Source organism: Lygodium microphyllum, chromosome 22 (genome assembly GCF_053477565.2).
Source record: "Lygodium microphyllum isolate KBCC chromosome 22, Lygodium_microphyllum_v1.1.10, whole genome shotgun sequence".
NCBI lineage: Eukaryota > Viridiplantae > Streptophyta > Polypodiopsida > Schizaeales > Lygodiaceae > Lygodium > Lygodium microphyllum.
The window spans coordinates 58679081-58698542 of NC_141156.1; the positions used below are offsets into that span (position 1 = coordinate 58679081).

Here is a 19462-nt window from a genome sequence, read left to right on the forward strand (position 1 = left end):
ACAGAGTGATTGTATATGAGAGATTGAGAGAGAAGATTATGAAGATATTGAAGAAGAATACTATGTGATGTATTTCCATTCAAAGATGGTGTACTTCTTTGATTTCTTTGTTCTATTGATGGATTTTGTGAGGATGTTGAAGAATATGGTTGATTCTATTAAAAACCGTGGGAGATTTACATGATGCTGCATGAAGATTTGTTGTGCCTGGTGTTCTTTTCTTCATTGTGATCATATGAAATATGATAAACAAGCTTGCTGATGTTACAAGATAGATTTTCTTGCAAGAGAATTCCCTTTTCCTTGGTGTTCCTCTCGGGGCTCCATGTTTTTGGTGCGCAGCCGGGGAATCTTGCCATCAACAAGCACCAAAAGAGGCTGAAAATGAAGGAAATGGCATTGTCAAGAATAGAAGAATTCAATGGATGTTTGTAAAGTTCCTTCTTCCACTGAAGAGTTGGAATTTCTCATAATCAAAGCCACTTTCCATAAGAATTTCATCCCACAATGGCGGAAACACATCACCATCATGATGCATGCTCTATGTGATGGACAGTTTCCTCTTTCTATTGAAGCAGCAGAAACTTGCATCTTGGTGGCAAACTGTTTGGGAATAAACTGAAGAGCAGAAACAGAGAGAATGACCATCCATGGAAGATTTGACATTCATTGAAAAGTTTCCAGACAACATCAAGTGGGAGATTGTGAAGAAGCTTCAGGAGTCTTGGTCTGTAGAGGTTCACAGGGACAAGAAGGAAAAGAGTTGGAATTTGTTTGTGGATGCTCAACAGCAAGATACATGGGATGCTTGGTGTACTGATAATCTTCTGTTTGTTCAATTAGCAACCCACTGGAAGTTGGTAGACAGAGTGTTTTTCACAACATACACTGTTGAAACCATCAGAAGCTGGCATTACTATGATGATGGCACCACCACAATGCTCAGACGTATGCATTTTGACACCTTCAGAACCGAATACCTTCCTCTGTGTAGTGGCATGAAAGCAGAATTCAGGGACGTTGAAAAGAAAGAAGTAGAAGAAATGTTGGCAAGAGAGTCCTCCAGAGACTGAAGCCTTCTGTTAACCCTCTTTGGAGCACTAACAAAATAGTGGAGTCAACCCCCTGATGAATGACGCAATAAAAAGGCAAGCGTTAGAACGAGTCCAGAGGTACGTGAGAAGAGAGAAAGCAAGAATTAGAGCCGAGAGCGAGCTCGCAGCAGAAGCCGCCTTTGACGCCCTTGTGGAACTCTTTACAGAAGTCCCAATGGCACATCAAGCCCTTCCTCCTCCTGCTGGAGGCCCACTTCCAAGCCAGATCCGTCCTGGAAATATTGATGACAGACCAGCGAACGTAGTCCCATTGCCAGTTTTTAAGGGAGAGTACAATGAAGACCCCGATCTTCATGTAGCAGAGTTTATGGTAGCGTGTGTGGCTAACAATGCCAGAACCCCTGAGCATTGGTTAGCGATATTCCCCGCCACTTTCAAGGGCGCGGCGTTTCAGTGGTATGAGAGACAAGCAGTAGGAACTTTTGGCACATGGGACGACCTGAAGTTGGCCTTCCTCACTAAATTCAGGCGTGAAGGTTTTGAAGAGCGGATGAGAGAGGAATTTATGAACCTAAGTCAGTCCTCTGGAGAAAGAGTGGAAGCCTATGTCTCACGAATGGAATCCATCCTGAAGAGATGGACTAACCATAATCTAGATGATGGCATTCAGAAGGGAGTGTTTCTCAGAGGATTACAACCAGAAGTTCGTAAGTTTGTGGAGCTACAAAGACCAGCCACCCTGCAAGCTGCAACAGAAGGTGCCAGACTATACGATGAAGTGGAAGCTAGATTAGCGATGAATACAGGAAGAGGAGTCCTACCTCCTCTGATGCCAGGAATGATGTACCCATCTAATGCAGTCCCTGGGACTGTTCCCTATCCCTACCAACAGATGTCCCCGATATCACAGTACAGTGTACCAAATCCACAGTGGCCACAATCCATGCCTCAAATGATGGCTCAACCACAACAACAATGGTCCCAACCAATTTCCTCAATGACAAATCAGCAGCAACAGTGGAATCCTACCAACTAGAGCCAACAGCCAACAGTTCAAACATGAGCACTGAATCAGAACCAGAACAGAGACCCCTCTGTACCAGCCCAACCCGTTTATGCAGTGATTGCAGAGACTCCTCAAAACCCTCCTGCCAGTACGTCAGGAGGAGAAATCTTGAAGGACTACTTATCCAACTCAGTTGCAAACATTAAGAAGGAGTTGATGGATGTGATTACAGAACAACTACAGACGTTGAAAGTGAATACCGCAAGCATATCCAATGTTGCAGGAGCAGGAAGAGATGTGATGCGGTCAAATACTTGGTGTGGTAAGTGTCATCAAGCAGGCCATTTAGCCACTGAATGTACACGGAAACCAACCATCCCTGGAGCCTTCTGTTCCTACTGTTTGCGGAAGAACCATACAGAGGACATTTGCTCTCTAAAGGAGATGCATGATAGGAGAAGGAAGGAAGAAGACGCAAGATTCAACTTGTTGGAATCCAAAATGACAACACAAGATATTGGACCCAAGCCTAGAGAGTTTGGTCCTAATTTCGGACCTAGAAGATTTCCTTCCCAAAGTTACAGAGGAAGACAGTCTGGCGATGGTCAGAGATCAGAAGTGGAGTGTTATAGATGCGGAGAAAAGGGACACATCTCACCAAATTGTCCAAATCCTCGAAGGTCAGTAGATTACAAGCCCTTATGCAGTCGTTGCAAAGGAGAAGGCCACACTGCAAAAGACTGTCCAAGCCCAGCCCTAGTGAAAAACAGTGCTACTGATAGTCCAGCCAAGGCCCAAGAGCCTACCTCCAATTTAGTGGAATTGAAAGTTGCTGCCATCACTCGTGCAAAGCAGAAGGAATCACCTATCCAGAAAGAAAATAACCCTCCTGCCAGAACAGTGAAGTTCAATCTTCCACCAGAAGAATAGAACAGAACAGAGCCTAACAGTGCTGTACAGAGCACTACAGTGCCACAGAGAGTTACAGAGACAGTTACAGAGGCAGGACCAGAGGTCCAGAATACAGAAGAGGAGGACGTGCCACAAGTGGCAGAAGAAGTTCCCATGATTCCTCTGATAGAAGAAAGAGGAAAAATGAAAATGGGTGTTGCCCCATTCCCTAATCGGTTAGAAAAGCCAGTGGATCCTATTAAGGAATATGATCTAGTTAGAGATCTAGATACCTTTAAACCAAACCTCACATTCCGACAATTATTGTTGTTGTCTCCCAGTTGCCGGAAAAGATTCAAAAGTATACTGACAAGAAGACGTGGTTTAAGGATTGCTCCCGCAACAGCAACAAAGTCCAACAAGGCTCCAGAGCCTGTCAAAGAAGTGGACGTGGCTAATGCTTTCCTAGATCCGGGTACTCCAGAGACTGGCGTATGGATAGAAGGTTGCTTTATTTCAAATGCACTGATTGATGGTGGTTCATCAGTGAACATTATGACGGATGTGACAATGAAGGATCTAGGCCTACAAGGTGTGCAACCAACCCAATGGCTCATCAGACTGGCGGATCAGAGTAGAATCAAGCCTTTGGGCATTCTTCCATATGTGAAGACTACAGTGGCTGGAAAAGATTATTGGCTGACCTATTTGGTGGTGAAGCCAAACTCTTATGGTACATCCTATCCTCTGTTACTGGGCAGACCATGGCTTTTTGAAGCCCGAGCAAGGACGGATTGGTTCAAAGGAACTTTGACCTTGGGCAGAGGACCCAACAAAGTGGTGCTGAAACTGTATGGTTCTCAAAAAGGACATGGATCCACCTCCTTGGAATTATCTTCTGATTCCCCTAACGAGGCTACAGATGGAACATCAGCAGACGAAGATGCTGTCAAACAGATCCTTCCCAAGAAAACAATGGCACATTCCTTAACAGTGGATACTGTAAGCCGACTTCCAAAAGATGCAAAGCCATTATCAATGGGTGAATACTTCTTGCCTGAATCAGAAATGACTTCGGAAATCACTTCTGACAGTGAGATAGAAGCATGGATGTACTGCTCTCCCTGTTACATGGTCACAGCAGAAGCAGAGGCAGAAGCAGACGCAGAAGCAGAGACAGAGGCAGGAGAGGAAACAGAGAATCTGTTCTTCTGTTACAGAGCTCCTACAGAGGCAGAAGCAGAAGCAGAAGTAGAAATAGAGACAGAAGCAGAAGCAGAAGCAGAAGCAGAAACAGAGACAGAGGCAGAAGCAGACGCAGAAGCAGAGACAGAGGCAGGAGAGGAAACAGAGAATCTGTTCTTCTGTTACAGAGCTCCTACAGAGGCAGAAGCAGAAGCAGAAGCAGAAACAGAGACACAAGCAGAAGCAGACGCAGAGACAGAGACAGAGACAGTAGAGGATGGATATGATATGGACGAGGAAGATTATGAAAGTAAAATGGAAGGGTCTATCCCACCTGAAGAGGATACATTTGAGGAAGAAGTTCCAGAAGCATCAGAAGCCGACGAGCTCATGCTACGGGACAGAATGGCGATGGTACCATTTGGTCTGGTAAATGGATCTTCTCATATGCAAAACCTTTATAAGAAATGGATTAAGGAGAGCAAGCCGTCTTTCAGCAATGGCTCATGCCGTCCTAACCCATCCTTGCCAAAGAAAGATGATGATGATGCACCGTGCCAACAAGCACCAGTCCGACAAACCCAACAGGCATCAGAGGGTCCCTGTTATGTGACGTTCCTGGATGTATCATCAGAAGATGAGTCTTCAAGCCAGGACGTAATTAATCTTGAAACCAAACCCGAAACGGCGCTTATCCCATTCCAACGTCTTAAGAAGCAACCTAAGTCTCCACCAAAAGAAGAAGTTGGTTCTAGTGGGACATCAGAAGAGGACATCACTCCCTTGAAGGAGTCGGATCTGTACCCAGAAGCAGTCCGTGGAACCTTCATCCGTGAAGTAGAAGGTGAAAGGCAGTTAACCTTTGTGGATGCAGAAGGCACTGAACGCCACTTGAAGGTGGGTAGCAGTCTCCCAGAAGAGGAGTTGTCAACCTTGTACAACTTGTTGAAAGAAAATTTGGACGTGTTTGCATGGCCTTACAAAGACCTAAAGGGGATTGATCCCACAATATGTCAACATCATATTGACTTGGAGCCTGATGCCAAGCCAGTACGGCAACGACAGAGGCGAATGAATCCAAATTATTCCACATTGGTGAAAGCGGAGCTGTTGAAGCTTCTGGAAGCCGAGTTCATTTATCCAGTGGCAAATAGTGAATGGGTTTCACCCATCGTGGTTGTACCCAAGAAGAATGGCAAATTGTGAATATGTGTGGATTTTCGAAAGCTTAATTCCAAAACAAAGAAGGATCATTTTCCAATCCCTTTCACAGACCAACTGTTGGACACAGTGGCAGGACATGAACTTTATTCTCTTCTGGATGGATTCAGCGGATACAACCAAGTCCAAATCGCAGAAGAAGACCAATCCAAAACAATCTTCACCACAGAATGGGGGACCTACGCTTACCGAGTGATGCCATTTGGGCTCTGCAATGCCCCTGCTACTTTCCAACGAGTCATGATGGCTGCATTTCAAAATCATCTGCACGACTTTATTGAGGTTTATTTGGATGACTTCTGTGTCCATAGCTTGATCCGTGAACACTGGGGACATTTGGAACAATGCTTTGACCGATGCCGGGAGTATGGGATTTCCCTCAACCCCGACAAATGCATCTTTGGGGTCTCTTCTGGAGTCCTATTAGGCCACATTGTCTCTGCACAAGGGATATCAACAGACCCTGCAAAGATCGAAAAGATCGCAGCTCTGCAAGCACCCACCAACCTCAAACAGTTGAGGGGATTCCTAGGCCATGTGGGTTACTACAGAAGGTTCATAGCCCATTTTGCGACAAAGGCAACCTCCTTGCACAAGCTCCTGAGGAAAGATGCAGAGTTTACTTGGACAGAAGAATGTGACAAAGCCTTCCACACTCTGAAGCAGTGTCTGATAGAGGCACCCATTTTACAACCTCCTGATTGGACGAAAGAGTTCCATGTACACACTGATGCATCAATTGAAGGCTTAGGTGCTGTCCTCTGCCAAAAGGGCTCCTCGAAGTTGGATCAACCGATCTATTATGCAAGCCGGAAAGTCACTGATAGGGAACGAAACTATATAGTGACAGAGCTGGAGTGCTTGGCAATGGTGTTTGCCCTGGAGAAGTTTCGCCATTACCTCCTATCCACCCACTTTAAATTTTATGTGGATCATGAGGCCCTGTCCTTCTTGATGAACAAAGCAGATGTGAAAGGACGAATGATGAGATGGCTCCTTCTATTCCAGGAGTTCGACTTTGAGGTGGTTACTAAGCCCGGTCGTTCCCATGTTCTGGCTGATCATCTGTCGTGTATCCCACAAACTGCAGACGAGGAGCAGGATGATCCAGACCTCCCTGATGCTTCCCTATTCTTGGTAGAAACTGTCACTCCCTGGTATGCGGACATTGCCAATCTGTTGGCAACCCAACAGTACCCTCCTGGTATTTCTAGTCGGGAAAGGAAGAAGCTCATGCTAGAATCAGCCCCCTACACCCTGCTAGGCGGTGCACTGTACAAGAAAGGCAAAGGTGAAGTACTCAGAAGATGTGTTGCAGGAGATGAGATTGGGATTGTTCTGAAGGCTTGCCACGACGAGCCATGTGGAGGTCACTTTGCAGGAGAAGCTACAGCCAGGAAGGCTCTGCTAGCAGGATATTGGTGGCCTACCATTCATAAGGATGCCTATGATTACTATAAAAGATGTGATGCTTGTCAAAGAATGGGGAAACCCACGAAGACAAGTGCCATGCCGTTGCAACCTATCCTTCCTTTGAAGATGTTTGAGAAGTGGGGCATTGACTTCGTAAGTCCGATCAACCCTCCTACCAGAAGGAAACAGAACAGATACATCCTCGTATGCACGGATTATGTTACAAAGTGGTGTGAAGCTAAAGCCCTTAAGCGGGACGATGGTAACAGCGTGGCCCTGTTTATGTACGAGAATATCATCACCCGTTTTGGCAGTCCCTTAGAGCTGGTAAGTGATAGAGGCACTCATTTCCTTAACAAAGTCATGGAAGAGTTGACAGAGTTGTATAAGATCCGCCATCGCAAGTCCACTCCTTATTACCCCAGAGCCAACGGCCAAGTCGAAGTCACGAATTGCATCCTCTGCTCGATTCTGACAAGAACAATTGCCGCACATCGTCGTGATTGGGACGATCGACTTACAGAGGCCCTCTGGGCGTACAGAACCTCCCATAAAGCAGCAACGGGACAGACACCTTTCCAATTGGTGTATGGTACAGAAGCTGTTTTTCCTGTTGAACTGGAACTACCCTCTTTGAGAGTGGCTATCAAAGAGCGTTTGGGGGATGATGATTCACTGCAATGCCATCTCCTGCACTTGGAATGTTTGGACGAAATTCGTAGGATGGCTCTACAGTGCATGGAAGCCACGCAAGCTTGACGTAAGGCTTACCATGACAGTTTCATCAAGCACAAGGAGTTCAAAGAAGGTGATTTGGTCCTAGCCTATGATTCACGATTTGGCAAGTTTCCTGGCAAGCTCCAACAGCGGTGGATGGGCCCCTATAAGGTACTTGTAGTCAACCCTAATGGCTCTGTCCAAGTACAGACCGTTGATGCCTCTGATGATCCCTTTCTGATTAATGGATATCGCCTGAAGAAGTACTTCCCTCCTTGGGGATCTTGACAATTACGGACACTTGATCTTTTCCCTCGTTGGTGTAGCACTGTACTTTTTATGATGTTACTTCTGATAGCCGTTCTTCAATCACTTCTGATGAGGTGGACGCAACCCTCTGTCCCCTCCAAACCCCTTCCAGCCTTGATTTTTTATCCTCTATTTTCCACCAGCGACAGTGGCGAGGTTGGTCTTGACACATGGTCTTTCTACCATTCCCTTGTTCAATTTGAAGAAAAGAGAAAAAGAAAAAAAGAAAAAAGAAAAAAACAAAACATATCGGTCATGGGAGAAAAGGACTTAGGTCCCTGTCATGCCGACTTATTCTTCGAGAAAAGGTGGAAACACCCTCGGGAATAGGGGAAAATAAGAAAAAGAAAAAAAAAACAAAGAAGAAAAAAAAACAAGAAAAACAAATCTGTTATGAGAGAAAAGGAAGCAATTCCCTGTCATAGCAGGCCTCGTTCCAAGAAAAGGTGGTAACCACCCTTGGGCGAGAAGCTGGCTGTGGAAAAGGTGGTAACACCCAGCAGTCCAGAAAGTGGATTCATTAATTGATATCCCTAGGATCCAATTCCGACGCTGCCTCCCTTGGTACGCTGTGTCCTGGGTCCCTCTACAAAGTGACCACTTGTCCTTTTACAGACGACATGTTCCTATCCAACACAATGTTCGATTTGATGGTTACCTCCCTGGGTACGCCTCTTCAACAACTGATGATGCGATCTTCATTGACAACCCCTTGAGTGATGTGAGCTTTCATCCTAACCGGATGGGGAAGTGAGTATGGTTGCCCTCTGTATCTATCAACAACGCGTGAGACAGAGGGTGGGGCGAGAGACCAGTCTTTTCCCTTCAAATCGAATGAGAGGTGAGAAGTGTGAATGAAGTGTTGCACACACGGGATGGGCCTCTCAAAGCACAAAGCACAATTTGTTCTGTGCACTGCACCATAAGGCTCCCTGGCCTTCCTTCTCGCACCGTATGCCGGCACAGGGCGGGATGCACTAATGCACCATCAACTGCGCACAAGGCGTACACCCTTTGCACAAGTGATTGCGAGGTTTACATCAATGGGTTTCAGGAAAAGGCTGCCCTCCTGTATCTATCAACAGAGAGTGAGACAGAGGGTGGGCTGAGTGTGACAGGAGTTTCTTCAATCAATTACCGAGAGGTGAGATTGAGGGACGTTACGACACTTGGAGTCAGGTATGTTCCACTTTCCCTATGCACCCACGGGATGGGTCTTTACCGTCAACACAAGACACATCACCCTGTTCTGTACACTGCACTGTAAGGCTCCCTTGCCTTCCTCCTTGCACTTATGCCAGACGGGGTGGACGCACTAATGCACCATCAACTGTGCACCCTGGCATACCCCTTCTGCACTATTTCCCCCTTGTTGATTCCTCAACCGGGTATGAGATATGGGTTTCAATCATTCTTCCGCGAGTGATATTAGTCATGGGGCGAATGACTGTTCTTTCATTCCAATTGAGTGACTGTGAGTTGAGTGCAATATCCCTCATCATCGACGAATTTCCTGCGATTCCTTCAATCAGCTACCTCCCTGGGTGCTGCCGCATGGTCCCTGCCATGACGGACGTGTGTGCTGTAAAGATGCCTTGGTCCCTCCTGCAGTCGACTACAACACTAGACGTGCCATCGACACTCAACCTTGATTCTTGACGAAACGGGCCAAGTTTTTCTAACCCTACACTTTGGTTTCTTCGTGCCAATCATGTTTTAAGTGTGGGGAAGTTAGTGGATGGTCCCTGTTGCTCGGTTAACCCTATCCGTTAAGGTCTTAAGTGTGGGGACGTGTCCCTGCGCGTCTACATTGCATACTCATCTGCATATGCCTTATTTTGCTCATGCATGAATGCCTTGCCTTGCTTTTACCCTCTTGGGGACCCTTCCCACCCATCCGGTTATGTTCCACCCACCCTTGGGGCTGTTTCCTTACAGTTTTCCTTCATTCCCTGATTTTGAGGTCCTTCCATGTGAATGCACCCTACGTTCACCAAAGTCCCAATCCAACCTTATAGCCCTGTTCCCCCCATTGAACTGACCATTTTTCCTTTTTCCCTACCCCTAATCCGATGCATGGTTTTTGAGTTATTAATTTTTGAAGCATTTTACGCAATTTAGCCGGTTTTCCATGTGAACGCGCTTTTCTTGTTTCGGAATTGTGATCTGACGTCATAGCCCTGACAACCGCTCTTCCCCTAACATTTTTCCTTTTTATTCTGCATCATTTCGATACATGGTTTGTCCGTTATTAATTTTCCGGGTTTTTAAGACTTTTTCGTGCGTATTTTTGACATTTTTCCATGTGAACCTGCCCTGTTTGCATCGGAATTCCACTTTGATTTGACAGCCGTGTCCCCTGTGCCTTCCCCCACCTTTTTCCTTTTTCCTCCACCCTTTTTTGACTTCCGTATTTTTACTTATTAATTTTTAAATGACTTTTCGGGAGTATTTTTGGAGTTTTTCACATGTGAACCCCTCCTATTCCCGCCGGAAATGCGGTTTAACATGATAACTCTGTGCCACTCCTTCTTGCGGACATTTTTCCTTCTTACTGCATGTCATTCCGGTGCATGGTTTGTCAGATATTAATTTTCGATTCTATTTTCAGTTTTTTTTTTGGGTTTTTCCCATGTGAACACGTCTTATCTCAGTCGGGATTATGTTTTGATGTGATAGACTTGTGGGGCACATCTTTCTGCACAGTTTTCCTTTTTTCTGCACCTCATTCCGATGCACGGATCTTTCGATATTAATTTTTAAATTGCATTTTTGGTTCTTTTTTTTGTGTTTTTGCACGTGACCGCCCTTTACCCCTCCCGGAACCCCCGTCCCGTATTTTTCTTGTTTCCCCCCTGTCATCCTGCCCACTTTTCGTTTTTACGCTATTTCGTTTTGACGTCCGGATTGGGAGTTATTAATTTTTCTTTCTTTTTAATTTTTTTTCTCGCTCTCGTTTTGCGCGTGAACGCGCCCTTTTTCGATTTTACGAATCTCCACCGCCTCGGTCGTGTCCGCGTAACCCGTACCGTCTTCCTCGCGCCATTTCAATCCCGTCACGGCAAATTTTTTTTACCCCGCCCCGCGCACAAGCGCGGGACGGGGGTACGCGCCTTTGTCCCCACCCCATGGCCCCCCCCCATGGGCCTCCCATCCCTTCCGCCCACCTGACCACCCCATGGCCCCCCCCACTTCTTCCCCCCCAACTGCCCACCCCTTCCCCCTAACCGTCCTCTTCTCTCTCTTCTCCCTTTTTTTTTTCTCTCTCTCTCTCTCTCTCTCTCTCTCTCTGTGCGTTCTTTCTCTCTCTCTTCTTGCCTTTCCCCCAGCGCCCGCCCGTCGTCGCCTTCCCCCAGCACAGCGCCCGCGGCCTTCTCCTCCACCCGCCGCCCGCGACTTCCTCCCCCCACTTCTCCCTCCCCCTCTGCTACCATCCCCCGCGGCCGTCTCCTCCACTCCCTCCTTCCCCCAGTCCGCCGACTCCTCCCCTCACTCCTTCTCCTCCCCCCACTCCTTCTCCTCCCCCCACTTCTCCCTCCCCCTCTGCTACCATCCCCCGTGGCCGTCTCCTCCACTCCCTCCTTCCCCCAGTCCGCCGACTCCTCCCCTCACTCCTTCTCCTCCCTTCACTCCTTCTCCCTCCTTCGCCCCGCCGCCCCACCTTGGCCCCCTCTCCCGTGCCTTCTCTCCTACCCTCCACCTTCCTCCCTCCACGCCACGTCGCAGTCGTCGTCGTGCCCAGTCTGCCACGACAACCGTCGCCATGACCGCCGCCGCCGCCGCGTCGTGGAGAAGTCGCAGTCGTCGTCGTGCCCAGTCTGCCACGACAACCGCCGCCACGACCGCCGCCGCCGCCGCGTCGTGGAGAAGTCGCCGTCGCCACCGACACGCCGCCACAGTCGCCGCCGACACGCCGCCACGCCGCCAGAAGCCGCCAGCTCGCCGCCTGCACCACCCCCACCTCCTCCTCCTCCTCCTGCTCTGCCTAACCTATCTTAAGGTTAGATTCTAACCTTAGTTTAAGTAACACTAACCTAAGTCAACACTTAACTAGACTTAGGTTAATAACTCACTTAACTAGACTTAGGTTAATAACTCACTTAACTAGACTTAGGTTAATAACTCACTTAACTAGGGTTAGGTTGAAAACTAACTTAACTAGGGTTAGTCCCCTAACCACTAACCTAACCCCTAGTTAGTTTACACCCTACTAACTTAACTATGATTAGTTGACTACCCCCACTAACTAACCCTAGGTTAGTTAGTCTCACCTAGGTTAGTTAGAACTGACCCCAGACTAACCTAATTGACTTAGTCCACCCTAGACTAACCCAGACTAACCTAATCAACCTTGACTAACCTGACTAGACTTAGGTAGACTAACCTGACTTATCCCACTAACCCGACTTACTTGACTTATGTTTAATTGACTTATGTGATTAATGTGATTAATGAGACTTAATTAATCACTACATTAATTTTTCCATAAAAAAATTTCAGAAAAATTTCTAAAAATTCCTTTTGCCTTTTGTCAATTTTTGGAACTTTGTCTGCTAGGAATTGCCTACCCTATAATTTCTGAAAATTCCACATTTCCTAAATTTACCCCTAAATTGCCAATAAATATGGAAAATTCATTTAAAAAATTATAAAAAATTCCCCTCACCTCCCTTGCTCATTTTCCATTTATTCAAACATAAAAAATCACAACTAAAAATAAAATAATAAATAAAAATAAAAAACCACCACAAACCAAATCAACACATCTGCTAAGGTGTTGTCCTTGTTGTTTCACCAGTGTTCTTTGCTTTTCCTTTACTGGAACTCTTCCGTGCGCATTCCTGCATTACATACACACCCCTTCCAGGTATTTATTTTATGTGATTTATTTATTTATTTTTCCCCTTAATCACAATTAATTGTTAAAATGAACCCTTTAATTCACCCACAGTTTCCACGCGCATTCGCGCTAAACACACATATTTTTTAATTAAAATAAACCAGCCGTTCACTTAGCACGCGCTACGTGCGCTAAAGAGGCACTTTAAATTTTTAAATTAAAATCAACCAGCCGTCACATGAGCACGCGCTGGCAAAAAAGCACTCCACATCACCTTAATTATAATCAATGAATTGCATTTCGAGACCCAGTCGGGAATCGAAGTCCGGGAATCGCATAACTGTACCATTTAACCTAATAATTCGTAATTAAATTTATAATAAGGAACCGCCGTTTTCTTATTAAGGTTTATCACCTAATAACAATTCACCCATTTTTAATAATTGATTAAAATCAACCCTTCCTTAAATTAATTCCCCCCTCACTGCACTTAATCCCCTTTTTAATGAAGCGTTTCGTGGGATGGGTATACGCAGTCATTAGTGTTGTTTTCCATGGTCCAGTGTTGGTTCTATCACAGATGTCGTATTGATATGTGTCGGATATGGTATGGTTTTGGTTTCCTGTCTTCGTTACGGTTACGGGTACGGTATGCAGTTTTTTTTTTCTTTTATTGCCTGATACGGGGTTCAGGGTGTTTGTTTGATGCATCGCATGAAGCTTTCGGTCGCATTTGTCTCAAGGTCATGTCGAATTTTTTCTAGGATGTGGTTTGCTTGGGGTTAGTAGGTCGGGTCACGTTTGATTGGTAATTCTCTTATCCTTGGTTTTTTGTCTGTTGCTTTGCAGGCATTCTCCTTGATTGTCTGTGTTTGTGGTGTGTGTGTAACCATCTGAATGGCGCCTTCTCATGCTCCTCCCCCTATCCAGTACGTCCCACTAGTTAGTAGGGATTACTCGTCCCTACTTACTTTTGAGCCCCTCACGAAGGCAGGACTTGCTGCTTTTGTGGCCACTCCTTTTCCATTACTTCCAGAGGATCCGTCCTTATGTGATGAGTTCCTGGCCTCTTACAGCAAGAAGACAGGAGTCGTCCAAGGCATGTCTATGACATTGACGTCTCGAGGCTTAGGGAAGGCTCTGTCTTTACCCTTCAAAGGAGAACCTTTTGTGACCACTCGTCAGCTCTTCTCTAATGAAGAGATTCTCAAGCTGTTGCAGAAGCAGACAAGGGAAGTCCTTGATGTTAAGAAAGTGATAAACTCTTTAGGAGTTTCGTTTTCTATGATCACTGATCCCGTATGGAAGACGATGTGCCAGTTCCTTCAGGACAGGTTCATGCCTGCCAAAACGCCATCCCACTATTTGTCCAAAGAGCTTTTCACAGCTTCCAGGATGGTGCTAAAAGGAGTTGCTATTGATTGGAGCACATACCTCCTTACTAAAATGGATCAGCATTTTGTTAAAGTCACGAGGGGTAATGTTACCAATGTTACCTATGGATCATATTTGTCTGCCTTCTTGACCTATTCAGGTTTACAGAAGACTGTACCTCCACCTCCTCCATCAGATACAGTGCCTCCTCCTCCACCTTCAAAAGAGTCAGCACCTATTGACATTGAGGATGATGATTCTCCGCCTCCCCTGGTCATACAGCGCAAACGCTTGAAGCGGGTAGCAGATAAAGCCCCTGCTGTACTTCCCTCAGTGCCTATCCCTGCTACTTCTGGCAGTGACCTCCCTGGGTATCTCACTTGCAATAACCTATTCAGAGCACATAGAGAAGGATCCTTGGAGATCTCAGTTCCCTCCCTGAACAGTCTCGTCTCAGGAGATGCCATTCCTTTCCTCTGCAAGGATATTCAAAGTTCCATTGAGTTGTCAGTGACAGCCTGTGTTCAACAACTGTACGCATCTTTCTATGAGGAGCTCATGCAGTCCAAAGACCAGTTGCATAAAGCAACATCTGAGTTAGCATCTGCTAAGGATACCCTAGCAGATCTATTTAAGCAAATGGAACAGCAAACCCAACTGGTTGCCATTCAAAGTGATGAGATTTCTTCATTGAAGACCCAGTTATTCGAGGCTCAATCACAAGTTACTAGCCTTTCAGCAGAGAAGGAGAGGATGTCCAGTGAAGCGAAAGAATTTCAAGTTCTTTTAGATGACAAGCTTTCAGCTTTACAGACTGCTAATGACACAGTGGCCAACCAAGCCTCCCAAATCCAGCAGTTGCAAGATCAGCTTGCAAAGTCCCGCTCTGTTCCTCCAAGCCCTCCTGTTTCATTAATTCCTTCTCTTTCACAGCAGGACTTGGCTGCCCTACAGAGACAGGCTACTTTGTGCCCTTTATTCCAAGGCAAAGTGGAAGGATTGCAGTCCCGAATGGACTTGTTATGGTCTACCTTTGAGCAATTTCAGGACTTTGTCTTACCCGACCATTCTTTCTTTGTCCACTACCACTTGCAGAAGTTGGTCTTCTATATGAAGCTTTCCACGATGGATTTACCTTTTCCAGAGGATGGCTGGAGTGGGGCTTGGTCTGCTGAGTTGTTGACAGAGGTAGTTAGAATGCTCTTTGAAGATTCTGTCACGCCAGACACCATGTTGATGTCATACATGTATCTCCGAGGATATTTGTTAATTCCAGATGAGATAGATATGGTATGGTATGTGGGGGATGTGGTCTTACAGGCTGTTCTATATGTCAATCATTTGGAGTTGCGCATAGCTGATATGTTTCAGAGTTATTCCTCCAAAGTGGCTGATTGTCAGGATAATTCGTGGCATCCCATGATTGATTCGGTGGTCCTCAATCAAAGACAAAACACAGCTCCTACCTTTACCCAGAGTACTAACCAACTGAGGCTGGATCTCTTAACCTATCTTTCCAAACATAATCTGTTTGATGCTACCTTCTTTGATGCCTATCATAGACGATCTCTCTTAGGACCTTCTGTTCCTACCCTCCTCTATTACCAACAATTGGCTCACCGCTATGCTATATATATTTCCCTTTGTCAAACTAATTCCACAGTAATTTTACCCCTTCTTTTCCAACCTTCCAATTTCCCTCAAATTCCCATTTTCACTTACTGTTCCTTTATTGAGGATAGGGTATTTTCCCCTTCTCCACCCTGTCCTTCACCCCTTATAAATGTACCCTCTACATTTCCTATTTATCAGTTAACACCGTTCCTTAGTGATTCCTTACAAATTTCTGCCACTCCTTCTTTAACCTTTTCTTCCTTTTATGATTTTTCCTATCCTTCCCTACATCCACTTTCCCTTATTCCATTACCCTCTCCTAACACTTCCATATCTCACCCACCTCAGTTGGTTAGTGACTGTGACGGTTTTGATACTCAGATTTCCAGAAGAAGGGGATGGAGTTCGGATGATTGCCTTACAGGACCACAGATTAATTGGCCAGTAATTCCAGGGGAATGGACAGCTTCAAGTCAAGCTTATCAAAACTATGTTCATTTTGCCCAACAATATTCACAGTCTGCAGATCCCTCAGTGAGATTAACTGCTCACTTTGCTTGGTACCTGGCGTATATGCATAGGCACTCTCATACTGATTCAAAGCCTATTCCAAAGCTATGCATGAATGTCAATGTTAGCATTGATTCCCAACAGTTGGAGATACTGTATTTTCATGCCCTCTGTTTACCTAGCAGATACTTGGTCCTATTGGAAAGGATGTGCTGTCTCCAATTTTTTCAAAATCCTCCTAAAAACTTTGTAGATGAATCCTTATCTATGGATCGATTCCGACAACATCAATATTTTAAGAGGGATCATCTTCATTGATACCTTTCCCATGTATACTGAAAGCTTTTTATGAACCCCTCTCTTTTTGAAGAAGTCATTCAGATGGTTGTGTTGTGTATTAGTGTTTGTGTTGTGAGTTCCTTTATGTCAAACGAACGTGGTGGTTTCCTATTGGATTTCGTGTACGAGCTATGTTTTGGAGATTTGTCGAGATGGGGTCGTGGTTGGAGAATTGAAGCTGATGCAGATGACGAAGAAGCAAACTCTTATATCCTTTACAAATTTGTGCTGATTTTTAGTTTGATAAGAGGTGTTAATTTCAAAAGAGTTTTCCTTTCTTTGTATTTTTATATCAGAAACAGGTTATAAGTTGGGGTCGTGGTGGATGGATTCTTTTTGAAAAGATATTGAAGATCAAAGTTGAGCTTTTCAATGAACTTGTATTCCCTTTTTCCTGGGTCGCGAGGACGCTTCCTTATTAAGTGTGGGGATATGTTGAGTGTTGAAATGACTTGTTTTTTGGCTGATTTTTGTTGTTTTTGAGAGCTGAATGGTTGATTTTATGGGATGATTGATTGATTTGGAAGTGGATTGAGAGTGTTTTGGATGATAATGATTGTGTTTTGGAAGTTCATGATGTTTGTTGATGGTTCTGTGATGTTCTGATAGGTTCTGAATGGTTCTGTATACCTTCTGTTTTGTTTTGTTTTGGTCTGTTTTGTTCTGATTGTCTTCTGTAAGGAGGGATGGAGTATTGATTGATGAAGAATGAGAAATTGTGAAAGTTTATTGAATGGTTTGTGAGAGTTTGAAATGGTTTGAGAGTGAGTTATGTGGTTTTGATGACCTTATGTAACCTTCTGTAGGTCTTCTGTAGAGCTTCTGCTTCTGTTCTGCTTCTGTTCTGTTCTGGTACTGTTCTGTAGACTGTTCTGTATGCTTCTGTAAGTGTTCTGTGGAATGTATGTGTGACTTTGGGAAAGTTTTCTAGCCTTGGAAAGAGGTGAATACAAGTGCAAAAGAGCTGAAAGAAGTGGAAGAAGTAGCTGCTGAAGACTCAAGAGAAGACTAGAGTGAAGTGACAGTAGTGAGTTGTGAAGAGACACTGTAGTGGCTCTGGTGACCCTTCATATCAGACATACCTCTTGGGAGGGGTATCCACGACCTAAGAGTGATTTTTGAGTGTAATTTTTGAGAGATTGTAGTGAGGATATGATGTATTATTGATGGAGTGAGAGAGAGAGAGTCAGAGATAGCTAATTCTACTCAAACAGAGTGATTGTATATGAGAGATTGAGAGAGAAGATTATGAAGATATTGAAGAAGAATACTATGTGATGTATTTCCATTCAAAGATGGTGTACTTCTTTGATTTCTTTGTTCTATTGATGGATTTTGTGAGGATGTTGAAGAATATGGTTGATTCTATTAAAAACCGTGGGAGATTTACATGATGCTGCATGAAGATTTGTTGTGCCTGGTGTTCTTTTCTTCATTGTGATCATATGAAATATGATAAACAAGCTTGTTGATGTTACAAGATAGATTTTCTTGCAAGAGAATTCCCTTTTCCTTGGTGTTCCTCTCGAGGCTCCACACTGGTAATATCTATATTTTATCTCGTTTAAGCAAGTATTCACTAGGTCATGGTGTTGGAACAGGTCTGATTATCTCAGGTTATCATGCATGTCCATTGTGCGGGCCACAGTTAGACTCTCGAAGGTCATGAACCATGAAGAAGATGGTATATCAAGGACATACTGCTTTCTTGTTAGAGGATCATGAACTTAGGGAAGGTTTCCTTGGACGACCTCCAATACATATGAATGCCGCAAGCTGATACGAGCTGAAAATGGTCCATGCGGAATCACATCCAAATGGAATGCGGCGGTTCTTAGTTTTCTACAAGTTGCCATATTGGACCCACTTACAGGTCAATCACTTGTTGGATCCCATGCATATTTTCAAGAATGTGGGCAGGTTGTTATGGGACCACATCACAGAAAAGAGAGACACTATAGGGGCACGAATGGATTTGAAGGAGGTAGGTAAGATGGAGGTGCTTTGCCCGCCATCGAGTGCTGATGGTCGTGTGCAGCTTCCTCGTGCTCCTTAGGTTTTGTCTACTAAATAAGAGCACATTGTGAAGCAAGTAATCATCTATCCGTACTCCGAGGGGTATGATGCATTCTCTCAGGTCCGCATTTTCTAAAGACGACCAATTATCAGGGCTAAAATTCCATGACTGGCATAAGATATGTCAGATTTGTACTACGAATGGATTGTAATTAGCGTGGGCATTTTGCTATTTGGAATGTAGTCATTATTCATAATGCTTTCTCATTTGTGGCAGTTTGTACTACCGATCACGATCGCAGGATGGCTTACTCCAAAAATACACGGGGCCATTTACAGGTTGTCGACTTTGGTGCAATGGATCTCACAGAAGGAGATTAAGATGTCCTCTTTTGAATCTGCGAGGAGGGGAGAAATGGAGACAGTTTGTCTCTTTGAGAAATACCTGCCCACCAGCATGCTCATGATACAAATCCACCTTCTTGTGCATCTTATAGATGAAGTGGAGATTGCTGGACCTGTCCATACGCGATGGGTGTTCTTCTGGGACCGCTTCATGAAAACCCTGAAAGGCTTCGTGTGACAACGAGCTCGACTAGAAGGTAGTATGGCTGAAGGTTGGTTGGTGTCTGAGGCGCTAGTGCATATTTCACAATGGCTACCAACGGTGGAACCAAACAATGAAATGCTATGGTCGTTGAAGGGCGATGATAGATTGACTGGAGATGTGGTGGTTGGAAATGGGGTAGAAAAAAGAATGGATGCCTCAATGGAAGAGAAGGTGAATCGCTTTTGTATGTTTTGCACCATGCCTCTATGGAGACGTGGCTCGCCAAGTACCAGATCGATAGGCAAGATCGAGAGGAAGCAAGAGCTGAATTCCAATGTAGTACGCATCAGCGACCAATTCGATATCTCGAAGGCATGGAGGAGATGCCATGGTTTATGTCAACGCGATGGTTGCATGGAGCT

General features: G+C 45.0%; 1 non-coding gene across 1 annotated transcript; it reads left to right on the top strand.

Moving 5' to 3' along the window:
• The first annotated feature begins 16787 nt into the window (after nt 1–16787).
• Nucleotides 16788–16855, top strand: LOC148017193 (small nucleolar RNA SNORD36). Its single transcript, XR_015688010.1, has one exon. It is a non-coding gene; the product is annotated as a small nucleolar RNA SNORD36 (small nucleolar RNA).
• Nucleotides 16856–19462: the final 2607 nt, after the last annotated feature.